Raw genomic sequence first — 15,801 nt, 5'->3', positions numbered from 1 at the left:
AGCATCACAGCAAAGCACAGTTAAGTTTTATTCAGCCTTGGGGTGTGAGACTGCTGAGTTTGGATTACAAGTGTTAAGCTCACAAGAATGTCACCCCTCTGACCTTGATAAGGCTTCTTAGCCACAGGCCCTGCCTATGACCTTTTAGTCGTGGTCTGATTTTAATTAAGCTTTGTCTTTAGTGAGAGGTTTGTTGTCATCCCACCTCCATCTCCATTTGTTTCCAAAGGCTGAATGAATGCTTCTTCTGCCTTAGGCCAGAAAACAAACCCCTATCTCTTCCATATTATCCAAAGCATCTCAAAGCACATTTTACTTTGCAAGAAAAGTCTGATTGAAACACAAGTCAAAGACCCAGCATTGCACAAATCCTGCACAGTTGCTAGAATCTTTATCAGCCCAGCTACAACAATACATACTTATTATGTTGAGTTGTTTGCTGTGGATGCTTGAAGAAATATGGTTAAAGAATTAGGGAACATGTTACTTTTTTGCAGTCTAGAACACAGTTTACACTTTAATTATAGTTAAGCAACATAATGTAGACTCTCTTCTTGAGTAAATCCTACACCAGGTGACCTGGAAAGAGTTTTGTTCAACTCCAAGTTAAATAGCAGGTTACAGATGGAGTGTTAAGACCCTTGGGCCAGATACTAATGTTGAATGATAAGGAACTAGTGACTTTAGCTGCGTCTCTTCAGGTCACTTAAACTGCTATTTAAACGTTCCATTAAAATGTTGAGACTTGTTCCTCAGTTTTTACTTTCCATGTCCATTTACAGAAAATATTTTTATTTTTTGTTGTTTCACTTTTTAATATTAAACTTTGTGTAAGATGACAGAACATGGAGATGATGGGGGTAGGGGAGGAGAGGAGAGGAGAGGAGAGGAGGGAGAGGAGAGGAGAGAAGAGGAGAGGAGAGGAGGAGAGGAGAGGAGAGGAGAGGAGAGGAGAGGAAAGCAGGGGAGGGGAGGGGAGGGGGGGAGAGGAGAGGAGAGGAGAGGAGAGGAGGGTAGAGGAGAGGAGAGGAGAGGAAAGGAGGGGAGGGGAGGGGGGAGAGGAGAGGAGGGTAGAGGAGAGGAGGAGTGGAGAGGAGAGGAGAAGAGAGGAGAGGAGGAGAGAGGAGAGGAGAGGAGAGGAGAGGAGAGGAAGAGGAGAGGAGAGGAGAGGAGAGGAGAGGAGAGGAGAGGAGAGGAGAGGATAAGGGGAAGGGAGGGGAGGGGAGGGGAGGGGAGGGGAGGCGAGGGGAGGCGAGGGGAGGGGAGGGGGGGGAGGGGGAGGGGAGGGGAGGGGGGGGGGGGGGGGGTTGTAGAGGATGTGTTGGCCTGGGAACATTTGGGATTTCCCTGGTGGAGCTGGGGGACCCAGCTGTGGACAGAAGTGTCTGGGCTTCACTGCTGACCACGACCCTCATAAACTGTTGGAAGATGAAAACTTCTTTTCTGCATTTGCCTCCTTTAACTATTAATTAACTGTAGAACACACATAAAAACACTTTTTAAAAAAAGGAGGATATTAGAATTTTAAGTCCTTTCTGAATTAATTGTCAATGTCTAAACTTACTTTTAATTATCCCTGGAAAGGACAGGGAATGAGCTTGCTTTACCCATTGATCAAAAGGTAAGCTGGAAACGTTAAGACAACCCCCCCGCTAACAGCTATGAAGAAGCCCCAGTCGAAACACGTCTGTGCTGCTCCTCTGACTGCCTGCCAGAGAGTTCATAAATAAAGGTGATTAATGATGGACCCTTGAGTGCTGCTGACCCATTTTCCCAATGTGGTGGGCCAGTCAGCTCGAAGGGTCCATCCTCCTCTGATGATGGTTGAATTAATGGATTCTGTGGTGAGCTGACCAGTTCCTGCTGCAGCAAAGCATCCCAAACCTTCACCTCCTTGTTTCACATGCTATTTCCTAGAATTCTCTTTTGGTCCCTAAGTATATCTATCTCAGTCTCTCCATCCCAACCAGTAAAAACACCCCACACCACCATGCATTTCTGTAGGTATGGTGTCCAGCAGGTCGTGCCGAGATTCCTCCAAACATGATGTTTGCAGGCCAAAAAGTCCAATGTCCAATCTGAAAGGCTTTAGCATTTCAACAAGTGCATCCTTAGAATGACGCTTCTCCAGCTGGGGCTGCAGGTGTGTCTCTCCTGGAAGACCGAAGACACTTCAAACACACCAAAACCTCCAAATGGCTGCGTTAATTCCCCATCAGCGAGGAATCAGCAGAGTGCTCTGTCATCCGAAACCGACTGTGAGAGCGCGAGAGAGACTGGGAGAATGCAAGAGAGGGAGCAATAAAACACACACTGTCATTCATACCTTCTCATTATACCTGAGTCATCCAGGAGCCAGGTGCTGAGCTCACTGACGCTGGCATTCTCCTCTGTGTGTGTGTGTGCGTGTGTGTGGGTGGGGGAGCAGAGATTCTGACCACATCTATCAGTATATTGTGCTAATACCTTGTGTGTATTAAATTGCACTTGACTTCAGTAAAATTGTAGGAATACAGCCGACAGCGACGGTGTTTTAGGGTTATTGAACGGCAGGAAATGGTATAGAAATCTAAAGCAGTTATGACTTGTAATATCAAGTGATTCTATCCAGATTTGTGGTTGCTTGAAGTTGTTTTTGGGGAATGGTTGGTTATAAAAATAATCATGCAACAGTGAAAAGTAACCGTTCCTTTCAAGTTTGACTCAAGTAACGACATAAATAAGCAATGTTTTTCTTAAATAAGCACCATTTAAATTTGAAAGCAGTTTAAGGAGAGGAATCACCTTGTTTATCTGCACGATTTTTCAACGGGATTCAGTTTTAAATGTGCCATCTTTCAAACATAATGGAATGGAACTTCATTTGTCACCTGTTCTGATATGATTCACACCTTTGAAATTTATCGCATTAAAAAAAACACACCGTTCAGATCAGGAACGGACAGAATGTGTACATATTATGGACTGTGCTGTTCCTTTTACCCCTGTGTCTGATTGACCTGGGGTACGAAGCTTCCCTGATGGCAGCAAGGAGAGCGGTCCATGCTGGGGGGGTGTGAGGCCCCTGGTTCTGTCCTGGGCTCTGCTGAGGCAGCGTTTAGGAGCAATGTCTTGATAAATGATCTTTTCTGCCATCCTCATCACTGCCAAACCAGGTGGAGATGCAGCTGGTCAGTCGCCTCTCTACGGTGCCTGTGGAGGTCATCAGGGCAGATGCTGCTGTGCTCTCCTCATCCCGTGCTGCTGAGGTCTGCACTGACCAGACTAGACGCAGCCCTAGAAAACTGCTGCTGGTGACGACCTCCACGGCGTTGTTGTGGATGACGAGCACCGCGCGAGCTGGCTGCTTCCTCCTGGCGTCGATGAGCAACTCTCGATGTTCAGGGTTAGGTCCTTTTCACAGCACCGGTCCTCCAGTCGCTTCAGGCCGTGTAGCCACGTCTCTCCAGTGTGTTCTGAGAGGCTGCAGCCTCTGAATCACAAGATCTGACACACACACACATCCTGCGTACACATTTAACATGAATTACTTGAAGTGAGACCTACTTACTTAAACGTAATATACTGTATTTATGTATAATATAGTAAAATATTGACATCCAAAGACGCATTATGTGGCTGCATTCCCAACAATTAGAATCTTCCATATCCCAGTCGCCATATTGCACCTTTCAGTTCCTCTTTGGGTGGTTCACAAGAGACAAGCTGTTACATGTCGGTGTTTCCAAGTTGGTCATGCACGAAAACTTGCACGGCTGAGGTCTGACAGCAATTGAGATAGATGGGAAGAAAGGAAGTGGAGAGAGAGAGCGCGAGAGAGAGAGAGAGAGAGAGATGAGGGAGTGGGCTGTAACAGAGGGTGTGTGTGGGAAGTAGAGTTGTTTTAAGATCAAAGATGACAACCTTACGTGGGCCTCTGCAGAGACCTTGCATTATGCACTTTATCATTCTCCCTTCCTGTCTGGGGGCCCCCGCTTCTCACGTGACGAGTCCTGTTCGTCCTAACTTTGTCCCTGTGGTAAATGTACGATTTGGTGCTTGAAAATTCTGAGTTTATTTGGGTTCTTTTCCACAATGCAGACACCTTTCGGTCAGAAAAATCTAGAGAAACGTACGAATTCCATTCTTTTTCACCACTGCAGCCTGTTGTTTTTCCTTTTAGATCACAGAGAAAGACACAGCTCGGCCTCGTTGCAGGAAAAATAATAGAGAATAGAAACTGGGACACTGACATCTTCAATAAGTAACGCAGGAAATGATGTCAGCGGTACTAAATCATTATTAACCTTCCAGTGTGAATACGGACTGTAAGAACCTGGCTGACATGTATAAGCCTGTTAACACATTAACTCACAACGTTGCGACGTCTCACGACTTCTCTTTGGATCGCGTAGAGTGAAATCTCTGGATTACAGCTGATGGCGGCTCTGTTTTCTGACAAACGGCATCCGGCTTTTGCAAATCAGCACAAAAGAGCATTAAACACCTCACAAATTGCTCAATTCCCATTAACATCAGATAGTAAAACCTTGGTCGGTTAGTTAACAGTGAAACAAGTTCATTTTCCAACCCATTCCAGGAAGGATAAAGTTGCTAAAATGTCTGTATTGACTGCAAATAAATACTACCGAAACCATCTCTATTGCTCTTAAGGACCACAATAAAAGAGCTAATTTTGATATTGTAATCCATAATATAGTTTAAAGTATATTTTTTCCACTCCAGATATAGCATAAATTATCACTTTTATTAATTCTGAAACAGTGTATATATTTGATGAGATACAGTAAAAGTGATGTTTTTGTCTCGTGTTTGTACAGTAATGTGATGTAGAGTTTTGGTGGTGGTGTCTGCGTCTCCATGAAGGACTCTGCTTGTAGACAAACACAGACATGACATTGTGCTTCGGAGCTGTGTTCACAGCTTGTCTGGGCAGGCCGATTCTGTCCCCTGAGTCAACATGGTGAGCCACTGATAACATTCATTTGTTTATGACAATGGCACATTCATGCAACCAAAAACACACACAAGCCATCTGTAATGAAAAAATAACTTTATTTTTCTTACTCTACCCAAGATTTTTATTTTGTGATATTCCTGGATTTCTCTGCAGCGTTCTTTTTTACATAAATGCTCCTGGACTGCAGCAATAACAGGGTGGAGGATTCACTTTTTTTTCTCTATAACAAACAAATAAACAAACAGGCATATTGGAGTTTTGCTACCCACTAATTAAGACTTCAGCGCAACAGCTAACGGTATAATTATTATATCTGTGTCTGGGAATGGGTTTAGCATGAAAATAATAAAAATAACTATAATATTCCTTAGGATGATTCTCGTCACGTGTTTATGATCTGTGCTGAGTTTTACTGCAGCTGTCAGGCCTTGACAGGCTAGAGAACAAATGACGGCTGTTTTTCAAAATGCAGAAATTTAGGCCGCATGGTTGCCACCTACGCTTTGATTTAGCCCTGCTTTTCAAGGTGACAGGTGTCCTTACCCGAATTATACATCTGGCTCAGCAGTATCTGTTGGGGCCAATAGGAGTCGGACTCCTGCTTCAATGCAAACAAACAGGCCAATAATAAGCCAATATTTAACATGATACTCTTTTAATCTCTTGAAACATTTCCTGCAAACCTCTTGTATTTCCACAGCTGACCATCGGGGCAGTTGGAAGACATTCCCCCTCAACCGTGTTGAGTTTTGATAAGCTACTATAAGACACAGCCCACATGAGGTCTGAAAGCCTCAAAGAAAGAAGTGAGTGCATAACAAGCTTCAGCAGCTTAAACTTGATGCCAAATCCTTCTGTTAAAGCCAAACACTTCCATGGGCTCTTTAGCTAACATGTGATGGTAAAAAACAGAAAGGTTTTTCTTCCTCCTGTTTTGAGTTTCTTAAAGTATTTGGTTAAAACTTTGTAAGTGGGGATTGATTCCTTTAGTTGTGCTTGTGTTCCATTGTCTTTGCTAGTTAAAATCACTGGATAATACACTGGAACACATACAGCTCCTGAGATCTGTGCAGCGTGATGTGAGGGGCTGCTGTGTTTTTACGGAAACACGGCTTCATGACAACATCCTGGACTCTGGTATCAGCTAGCTGGGCTAACATGTTACATGCTGTTGACGAAGGGAAGCCTGAGCTTGGGTCTACATCAGTAGGAATGCTGCTGTGGTCCATGAACGCTGTCCACCAACTGGTGGAGTTTATTACTGCAATGTGTCGGCCCTTTAATCTACTGAGGGAATACAGGCAGCGATTCTGCTGGGCACTGTTTACATTCCACCCAGCGCCACCAGTGCTAGGAGAAAGGCACTCTGAGTGCTCCACCAAGCCACCGGGGAGCAACACAACACACCTAGATGGGTTCTACATCTTCTGGAGACAGTGTGCTCAGTATTGCTTTAACGCAATAACCACACATTGAAGAATACGCTGAATCTGAAGAATATACACAAATACATCACAAAGGTGTCACCTGGAAAAGCTATTAGCAGGAAACCCAGGCTTAAAGCAGAGGTCCACAGGCTCCTGAGAGCTTGGGACGTAGCCTTCAGCTCTGGGGAGACTGCAGACTCCATGAACATGTGAGAGCAACATCTCCTGGATGAATTCTGTGGACACTTCTGGTTTCAAAAGTTTGCAGATTGAGGCACCCTGGGCGCCGTTGTCGTGTAAAGGAACATCACAAACGTGTAAACAGGCCCTTAGTCTAGCATTTAACACTATCAAACCCCGGCAGCTAGAACACGCACACCTGGAACTCAAGACCTCTCTGTGTGACTGGGGCTCCACAAGGGCGTGTGCTCAGCCCACTGCCTTTCACCCTGCGGACTCATGACTGCGTGCCCAGCTTTGACACCAACCGCGTCGGTGCCTCTCACTCACCTCAGCAATGACCCATCAGTTCTGTTGAGGATCACTACTGCCCTTCTCATCTCCCCCTCAGCATCCAGCCCTCAGGGAGATGGTTCTGAAGCCTCCGGGCTGGCGATTTGACAATAAAAGTCTTTGAATCTAACAACGCACCAAAAAACAGGATATCTATCATTACTGACATTAGATATCCAGTAATGAGTGGGAACCTACCGGTAGGTCTATTGGTAGCTCAATTTATTACTGATTTATAAAATCCTGAAATTAGCTCATGTAGGGAGCCACTTGTTGTGGAATTTCCCCTGTTTAAAATTGTAGGATAGTAAAACTATCCTACACTTTGGAATGCATAAACTGTCACAAAACTGTAGCTCCATCTGGAATTTCACCCAGTGTCCCAGTTGCTACCTCATATATTACCGGTATATATTTACCTTTGCTGCAGCAGCAGTGAGTGAATAACTCGACAATAATCTCGCTTTAATTATGTCGGTTACCAGTTTTCAGTCACTGTTGTGTTAATTAATTGATGCAGACATTCAGACTCAAGGCAGCAATGTTTGAAATTCTGTCCCGTTATTATAAATATTAATAAAACACATGGCTGATATCGCCCATTACATATAGAGATGAAAGGAAGGGTTTTTTTTACTTATGAAAGTTGAGTATAAATATAATTCCTTCCTAAAAAGCAGTAAGCACATTACAATAAATTATTGAACTCTTTTTGTAAGTTTCAAGGAATATTTATTGAGGCAACTATGAAAGAATTGAAATTTTAAATTGTAACTGATTAAGTTAACCCTTTCTTTTTTTAAACACGCAATCAAGTTTCATAACTTTTGATTAACACAAATGACGGTTTAGTGACATCCAGTTAATTAAATAAGAGGAGGCTCGCAGACAAAATGATATTCGTCTGGAGTTGATGAGATGATAATTCTGTTGAATTTATGTCGTATTTGCTTCCACTCGCGATCGTAGAGGTTCAGGAAATACAAATTAGATAAAATTGGAGTTCATATGCAACTATTAACAAGTTTCCAGGAGGATTTTGATTGGATATACTAATTATTTCCCCGAGTTGGATGGCTTTTGTAACTTGATCGTAATACACCTCCAGAAAATGGTGCCTAGACCTGGTTAAAGGTGACCGAACGTTGCTTTTGGGTCAACATTGACCAACCTATGGACAAAATGTTTCCTATATTTTGTGGTCTTTAAATTGTCAGTAAATGGAAACGACTTCTTCCTTTTATTGTGCTTTTTGAGTCTGTTTTACAAAACTGATAAACATTTTTATCTCTGGTGAGATGGTGTCAAAGGTTAAAGGCTCCAACCCACAACCTGCTGGTTTAGAGACGTCTGAGACTGCACCAGGTGGTGGACGAGGAGTCCACAGAAGGAACTTGCCGGGAGTTCTGGGGAGGCAGCCACCATGTCCCCACTGCGCCTGTCCCGGTGACAGATACAGCAATGGATGGTTGAGGACAAAGCACGAGCACTGCAAAGCAAAGCAAACACAACGTGCCCGCACTCATGCGTTTGTTTTTGCCGTGTTTTGACCTACACTCTGCACCTGAATGCCATCTTTAAACCCCCTCATACAAATTCTAGCATGTTCCTGCTAGAAATCCATTTGTCCACTCATCCACTGTATATTAGGAACCTGGTCAAAAGGACACATGCACATCCTACAGAAAGGGAATAGAGTCACTTGACAGCAAAAGTACCTTTACACAGTCTGTGCACAGTTAAAGTCTTGTGCCTTTTCCTTTCTTTTGGTGCTTTTTATGTGGGTTTCTTCAGTGCTGACGTGCTGGACGTTGTCCCATGTCCTGTCTTCAGATATGTTTGCATGGAGCTGGATTTAGACTCATATTCTTCTGCCAAAGGGGAAAAGATTAGATTTTCTCTTTTCTTTTGCATCGAGTTCCTGTCAGGTTTATTTATTTTCAACTAAATGAATCAAGTTTTTTACGCTTCTGGTACTAAATCAGATTTTGTTTTTCTTTTTGTAATAAATCCAGCTTTTCCTTCAACAACACTTCCCCATATGCTCCTAATCCTCCCTTTGTGACGACCTTCCCTGTTAGGAACGCTGCCCGAAACAGAATCCTGTCACTTTCCATGCTGAGAGCGTGTGCGCAGAGTGGCCCTTTGTATCATCATGTGTGTGCATGTGGCTCAGGCATATTTGTCATTCCTCACAGATTTAGCCTTTGTGTTTAGTGGCTGATGTCATTCTGACGATCATGTGGGTCAACAGAGGTCAGCAGGAGTCACCCAAAGGATTATTAACACCTGGTGACAAACTAGTGGTGGACTGTGGTATTGGACAATATTGTGGCCGGTGCTGAACATATGCAGCACTAAGGATAGGAGGAAGACAGAAAAAAAAACACAAATACATTAAGCTTAATAAAGTGATATGAACATTAAAGTAAATGTTTTCTAATATAGTCTGAGGGGAGCAACGTTTACGTTCTCCGTCACAGTTATGTGTCAAAATGCGTGTTTGACGGCGGCCATCAATCGTTTCTATTTTGCCAAACTGGAATGACATTTTCATTGTCTCCACTTTTAAAAGCTTCCCTCAAACTGGTGCACGTGCACACGCGCATTTGTTTAGGACTATAAACGGTATAGATTTCTGGGCCAAGGTTGCAGCCACTTCAAACATCAGCGGAACAGCTTTTTCCAGCCAGGACCAGGGTCGTATCGGATTTTGCTTAGTAGTTCCTGCTAAGGGGTCAGAGTTCAGGGACTGAAGCCTCAAGGGTCAGCATGTGTAAATACCACAGTCACTTGACATTATACCATGACCCTGTGACATGTATCTCCTGTAATACTGTATTCTTTAAGGATCTTTGCCGTCTCAGTCTCTTTGTCTCACAGGAATCCTGTTAGAATTTGTGTTGGACGTGTTGAATTTCTGAAGAATCTGGTAGACAAAAGGCAGCTCCAGCGAACCGTCCAACAATAGCGGGGGCTCCCCTGCCACCAATAGAACGCCCTCAGTTTCACTCCCAGTTTACACATTCAGATGTTGCTGTTTTTTTACAGTTCCTTTAAGTTGAGTGTAAACTCTCCATCGCTTCAACAATAAGAAATTCAAATGTGATTCACCTTTTACTTGTCTTGTTTGAGGTGTAAATGGAGACAGTGTGTGACACTGAATTATATATTTTGTAATATTGTAATTGGTACATATTTGATCTCAGCCCACACCTCCAGACTCAGACTCTAACACTCGACTCTAATGAGCTTTTTTAAGCTTCATCCACTGCTACAATAATTGTTCCACTGGCACTTTTTCACAAATTTTTATGAATAATAGACATTCATTTTCTTTTTTTATCCTCCTTCCAGCCTTAAAGGTCTTCAGAAACAAGTGCTCCTCACAGCAAATGCAGTTAGGACAGCTGTCCCCAAGGAAGAGCCTGGATTTTGTCCGTTAAATATTAACAGAGTGAGAAAAACTCCCCACAGTGTGAGATCCACTTTGATCATGCGATGATCTCATGATCTCATGATCATGAACTTGTGATGAATGAATTTTAAAATATTGTGATTCCAGCACACATGCATGTGTTTGCTTTAACACTGGCTGCTGGCTTTCCCGGTTTTAGCAAAAAAATCTTACTTTGACAAATACAGACGTTTAAAGCATTGACAGTAGCAATAAAGCCACCTTTTATTTTGTAGGTAGGGTTAAGACTGGAGGCGGTTAACCATGCAGCATGATTCTATTTTTTGTAATGCCATTAAAATAGGAATTCCTAATCCCGAGAGGTACTGCTCTTATCACGTTAATAACTTTTCTTGTCTCTATTGTCTGTTGCTATGGGACATTGATGACTTTGGCTCTTATTTGGCCTCAGAGGTGCTCTTCTTCCAAACCATAGGTGTCAAACTCTGGCCCGTGGGCCAAATTTGGCCCGCAATGTAATTATATTTGGTCTGCAAAGCCATACCAATTGATTATTAGAGCTAGCCCGCCGGTATTATCGCCTAAAGCGCATGTGCTAATACTACAAATACCAGAATGCTCTGCTAGTGTTTTTGTGTGAAAATCCACACTCCACATCAGTTGATGGTGGTAATGCATCAATATGTGGCTTGCCAACCACCAAGAAAGAGGAAGCAGTCATAGCGACCTTATATGCTAATGCTAATTCTGGCACCGCACTACCCCTCTGAAAAATGGTAAAAAGAAAGGCAGAAAATAAGACCTTTCTGAACAGGTAGGAGGCAGAATATCTGTTAAGATATGTAAAAGACAGACCTGCCTGTCATATATGGAGCCAATGTGCATTACAAGGAGAGCAACAACAGATGACGCTATAAAATGGAACACCAAGACAAGCACAAACACCTGGAAATGACTCAAAGGTGCTAGAAAGTAGAAGAGATGAAAAGGCATTACATTTACATTACATTAACTTACAATGGAAAAAGATTTCTGTTGAAATTTAAAAGAGAAGAAATGAATGCCAGTAATGTGTTTTTTTATTTGAATTTCGATTTTTGCATGTGTGCAATAATAAATTATATGTTGTATTGTGTGAAGCTTTGCTTGTTCCATGTTCAGTTGTTGAGCAAAACTAGTTTGGGTCCATAACAAAAGGTTCTGTGTTATAACTGGAGGAAGATTTTTTTTCAATAAATAGCAATGTTGGCCCGTGACTTTGTCCCAGTTTTGAATTTTGGCCCACCGGGTATTTGAGTTTGACACCTCTGTTCCAAACACAACACTGGTCATTATATCCAGCATTTCCTAACTTAGCAAGTCATCGTAGCTTAGCAAGTCATCTTACGGTCACAATGTTTTCAGCACTGTTTTTCTCTTCAATGTGTACTTTATGCACTGGGAAGCCGCATCCCTCCTCTCCTTTGTGTTTGCGGCTTTAGCCTGTTTACTTTGAAGATAGCTGATGAGCATAGTAGCATTATAGCTCCCAAAGGCAAACTGCATTTTTCTGGGATTATTTTCCTTGTGATTGTCAAGTATCTGCACAGTTACTGTCCAAGATCATGGATTACAAACTGCTGTCATTCAATCTGATCTTGTTCTCTTTCTGTTGCTATTGTGCTAACGATCAACTCTTACTGTACCTCAAAGAGAAACAGAGCGACACACTCCTCTCAACAGCAGTCTCACCCAGGCGCTGATCTGGCTGCAGACACGTGGATCGCACCGTCACTTTATGGGTTCCTCAACTGTTTTATGAGATACGGAGGACAGAAGCAGCAATACCTGTTGTTTTCCCGAAGCATTTCACAGCACGGCAGGGTGGGGTGTCCTGTACTCTGCTCTTTAACAGCCTACACACCCCACACACTCCCAAGAAGCCAAAAGGACATAAACACACACACACTGCTTGTCTTTTTCAGGCGAGTTCTGGCTTTGCGCGGCTGGACTGATAACTGACTCACACAGGCAGGTTAGCGAAGCTGTCCGGATCAGGGGACACAGGTGAAAAGGACGGAGACAGCAAGACAGAGGCTGGAAATTGTAGCAAGCATGTAGAACCTGTCCTGCACACACGCTCCTGCGAGCTGTTACGTAATCTCCTGGGATAAAGCTGCATTGTTGTCTTTTCCCCCCCCTCTTCTTTTATCTTTTTAACACAGTCACGTGTGCACCTATAGTCACGTGTACGTGATAACGTAAGCAAGAAGGAAAACAAAGTTTCCATTATAAAAACACAACCTTAATTGCAACTGGATAAACTGGTATTCTGACAGTTAGAGACACATTGTTAAAGAATTATCAAATGAATTCCGCCTTGCGTGACTGTATCAGCTAATCCAGCCATCTTTCACTCGTCCCTTAACGGGGCTGCTGACTATTGCAGCTGCATTATAATCTATAATATTAGATATACACTTTACATTTCATTCAAAATTTCTTTTATCTATTTTCCAACTACCACATTAGGAGTTCAGTTCTTTAAAAACCCTTTGAAAAAAAACAATCACACCACTAACCTGATTATTAACTTGTTCATGCTGCCTTTCGACACAGACGCCTTCATTCCGAGCTTTGGTTTGACTCCGGTGGGTCCTTGGAAAGGGATTTCTTTGCCTCCATTTCGCAAGGGATCAAAGAAAGACAGTTATGTTCTTTAGTTATTTGTGCTTGTGTGTTGGCTTTGCATGGAGAGCACGAGCTATAATGAGCATTTATACTTGAGGCAGTGATCTTCCTACCACTGGTTCCTAAAGAGGGATTCCTTCTCATTTGGAAACTGATTCAGAGGTCAGGAAACGAAGCAGAGCAAGTGCAGTTCAGGCTAACGTTAACGGCCAGTTCATTTGTTTTTCGCCCGCATTATTTTAGATTCTTCCAACTTTTAATGCAATCTGGTCGCTGTCTGTATATGCTTGGCTTTATTCTAGCTTCAGCGTTAAAGGCAAACAAACAAATATTTTCTTTTTCTTGGCATCTTTTTCATAGAAATGAATGAAGGGCACCGCCGCTGACACTGCCCAAAACACTTGCTTTGGCTTCAGAAAATGGTAACTTGCCAGAACCTAAAAATAGCCCCCCCCCCCCCCCCACACACACACACACACACACACACACACTCACACGACTCCAATAACAGTACTTAATCATTTTATACATGGACAAGGACACACACACTGTTTACATACTAGACACTGCAGACGTGTTCATGATTTAAACATACGTGACCTGTGAGTACTTACATTTGTGGCGTTCTGCAGATGGAGCTCGAGGGCGTGCGTCACATTGGGTTTTGGCAGAAGCTGGTCATTCGATGCTCTGCTGGTGTCCGCAGCACGCTCGGCACTGTGGGAGACACCCTTTCTTCCTGTTCCCATCCTCCCCCAGGGAAAATGTTCAGGGAACAGCTTTAGATTCAGCCATAAGTTCATGCTATATGGTGACAACAACGTGGCTCATTGTATTTAGCCTTGTTTCTGTCCTAAAAACAGACTAATTACATCATATTTTTACTTTTCTTGCAGTGGATGTAAAACATGCGATTCCTGCAGCGCCATCTTAGATTTTGATGACATATTATATCGCGTTAGTGCCGCTCAGAGCATTAACTCAGTTTTGCTTTTTATTGTGGAGCAGATTTTTGGTTTGTTTATTTTTATTTTCAATATTTAATCAAATATATCATGGTGTCATTTACAGTTTTAAAAGGTGTTGATGTTTTTTTTTTGTTGTTTTTTTTACAGGTGGAACAGGACAGTGGAAGCAACGTTGAGGATTAGCCTTGAACGGGAATTTCCTTGGCTAAAATCTACCTGGTTTGATGCTTTTTCTCCTCCCAGTGTTTCGCAGTTTTCCCCTTTCTTTGATGCATGGGATGGCGAAGAGCTCTGCCCACGAAGGCAGCGCTGAAGGAGGCATCGCATCATCAGCTTCATTCACCTCCTCGACCGCAGACAACGAACTCACCGCCGCTCTCAATCAACCGTCCCGGTTTCCAACTTTGAGTAACTTCCCCCGCACTTCACGCAGCCGCCATGGAAGATGGTATCTGCCATCACCTGCGTCTCCAGACAAACACCTGTTGGGGACAGGATGAGGGATACGGGGCTGTAAATGAGTGCTGCTGAATGAAAGCTGCATTGTCTCCACCTGTAAAAGGCGGATCCCATTACGGATCTGTCAAAGAATCTTTCTGCCTAGATTGCCAGCCAGCTGGGAAAAGGACAAGAACACCATCAGCATGTTGTTTTCACAAGAACCTGATGAGATTTATTACTCCGTCTTTGAGTCACGGTTTACCCGTCGAACCCCTCAGAGGGGTTATTACAGTTCATTCTCCTTTCCAAGAGCGATGATGCCGTCAAAATATTTTACAACAGACCTGCGCTGCGGTGCGCGCGTTGCAGAAATGCAACAGGCCGCTACGCCCCCTCCCCCTCGCTGGTGAGTTCATCCAGGAAAACAACAGAACACAACAAGTTCAGCTGAATAAAGTCGCCAGGTGGCTTCTGGAGGTCGGATCAGGGGTTAAGCATCTAATCCAACCCCTAATGTAAAGTAAATTTAGAATTTCAGTTCCGTGCATGGGAGAGTGATGAGCGTGTTAAAGGACTTGTCAGCTAATCTTAACATATCATCAGTGCCATTGTGATGGCGGGTGGCGGAAAACCACATATTAAATCCTACTTGCCAGAAAAACAAACGTTGATAAGGACATTATGGAGCGTCAAGCCCCGACATGTGAGGCGACCTGGATGCCCTCGTTTTAGCACCTCCTGAAGCATGAATGGTGTCGCCTTCATTGCTTCCTGAAGCTATAAGGATTGAAGGATGCTTTCACAAGAAGCATTGATGTCAACGACAACTCCGGTCGATCTAAATCTCCGCCATATGTGCGCTTGACAGAGTTTATGGTTTACTTTGTAGAGGAAACCATTAACATCAGGTGTTCAGTATGTGAGTGTGTTTCCTGTGTCTTTGTTACTCCTGACACAGTGTTGACATAGTTGCTACTGTACTGCTGTCTACTGTGGTCGTTTATCACAGTGCATTATGGGATACAGTGAGGAGCCATTGAGTATCCTAACCAAATATTTTCACAGCCTTTAAAAGGGCAAACTCACTAATTAGTTTACTATTTAGGGAATAAGGAGTAAGGAATAAGGATTTTGAATACGGGCCTGTGACTGGAGTTACGGGGACAACGCGCGCACCTGAACGCAGCGCTTCCATATCGGCGTTTATCTACAGCGTTTATCTAATAAAGGGCAGAGTCAGTGTCCAACATGTGAAAGATTTCATTTGAGTTCTTGTGCGTGACCAATGTAGACAGTTAAACAGTTCTTGTGCTTGTGTGGGCTGCGGTGGGAAGGGGGGGGGGGCAGTTATTCTCTAACTGGTCTGTGTACAGCATGTGTTGCCATACTTTTCTGAATCCGTAG

General features: G+C 43.4%; 1 long non-coding RNA gene across 4 annotated transcripts; it reads right to left on the bottom strand.

Moving 5' to 3' along the window:
* Window positions 1-8,121: 8,121 nt before the first annotated feature.
* Window positions 8,122-15,586, bottom strand: LOC130536812 (uncharacterized). Of its 4 annotated transcripts, none has more exons than XR_008953471.1 (5): window positions 14,173-15,586; window positions 13,603-13,738; window positions 12,880-12,976; window positions 8,603-8,771; window positions 8,122-8,338 (listed from the first exon to the last, which is right to left on the bottom strand). It is a non-coding gene; the product is annotated as an uncharacterized LOC130536812 (long non-coding RNA). The 4 variants fall into 4 exon arrangements; XR_008953470.1 differs by having other exon boundaries at window positions 8,619-8,771; XR_008953468.1 differs by having other exon boundaries at window positions 8,122-8,771.
* Between the last annotated feature and the right edge of the window lie 215 nt (window positions 15,587-15,801).

Source organism: Takifugu flavidus, chromosome 13 (genome assembly GCF_003711565.1).
Source record: "Takifugu flavidus isolate HTHZ2018 chromosome 13, ASM371156v2, whole genome shotgun sequence".
In the NCBI taxonomy this organism is placed as follows: Eukaryota; Metazoa; Chordata; class Actinopteri; order Tetraodontiformes; family Tetraodontidae; genus Takifugu; species Takifugu flavidus.
This window is presented reverse-complemented; position numbering and strand designations above follow the sequence as displayed.